The sequence below is a fragment of the Herpailurus yagouaroundi genome, unplaced genomic scaffold, assembly GCF_014898765.1.
Source record: "Herpailurus yagouaroundi ecotype Mexico unplaced genomic scaffold, PumYag 77, whole genome shotgun sequence".
NCBI classification, from domain to species: Eukaryota; Metazoa; Chordata; class Mammalia; order Carnivora; family Felidae; genus Herpailurus; species Herpailurus yagouaroundi.
This window is the reverse complement of record NW_024412388.1, coordinates 32,366,790-32,367,789: the sequence shown is the minus strand read 5'-3', so window position 1 is coordinate 32,367,789 and position 1,000 is coordinate 32,366,790. Positions and strand designations below refer to the sequence as shown.

General features: G+C 51.6%; 1 long non-coding RNA gene across 1 annotated transcript in view; it reads left to right on the top strand.

Moving 5' to 3' along the window:
- The window catches only part of LOC121026945 (uncharacterized), a 10,986-nt gene that overhangs the window by 8,236 nt on the left and 1,750 nt on the right, over positions 1 to 1,000 (top strand). Inside the window, exon 2 of the long non-coding RNA XR_005788510.1 lies at positions 644 to 917. This is a non-coding gene — a long non-coding RNA (uncharacterized LOC121026945). The remainder of the gene's footprint in view (positions 1 to 643; positions 918 to 1,000) is intronic.

Below are 1,000 nucleotides of genomic sequence, written 5' to 3'. Positions count from 1 at the left end.
GCCCTTCTGCCCTTTCCACCACCCAAACTCCACAAGTCGCTTCTGGGATTACTGCTTGCCCTCCTTCCTCGCCAGACTCTGGCCTCATCCCCACCTGTCTGATGTAGACCCTGCCATCAGTTTTGCTGAGGCTTCCTCCCAAACCTTCAATGGCTCCCCATGCCTACAGTGTCCAGCTTGGACCCTCAACTTGGCCTTCAGCATCTCCATCATCTGGTCTCTGGCCTCTGTGCCCACTGCTCCCCTTGTGCCCGGGGCGATGACCTTCAGTCTTGGGATGCTGTCTCCACGTGGCCTGCTCATCCCAATTCCAGATTTGGCCTGTTAGGCCTAGTTCATTCCTTGCCCATGCACAGCTTTGTGGTCACAGATGGGATCCCAGGTAGTGAGCATGCCTTCCTCTGAAGGGTAGGTGGCCCGTGTGCCTGCCCCGGTCAGAGGATCCATGCAGAGGAGAATGCCAACCCTGCCACTTCCTGGAAGTGTGAACTTAGGGAAGGGAGCCTCGGTTTTCTCATCTATAAAACGGGAACGATGACCCCTCCACAGGATCCAAAGCTCTTGGCCGTGCAGATCACAGAGACGACATGAAATACACTTCAGCTATGATTCCCATGATCCACATTGTAATTACTTCATACAGCGAACATGTTAAGCACCAAGCCACCAGCGGGTAGCAAGATGACCAAATATGTCGCATGAAAATATTAGAAACACCACCAACCCAACTTAAATATGGGAAACTGAGGCCCGGGGTCCCAAAGCCAGATAACGGCAGAGCTGGACTAGAAGAAGCCAGATCTCCTGTTTTCCAAGCCAGAATTCTTCTGCCGCAAGTGACCGCTGCTGAGAGTCAAGTTCAAACACCGAACTTTAAATATGATCTTCTCAAAGGACACAGAGAGCCTCAGCCACATGTAAGAATCTTTATTACTTGTTGTCACTTTTAACTTTCCCCAGTTTAATGCTCCTATGTGCCTTTAGAGAACGCCTCGGGGGG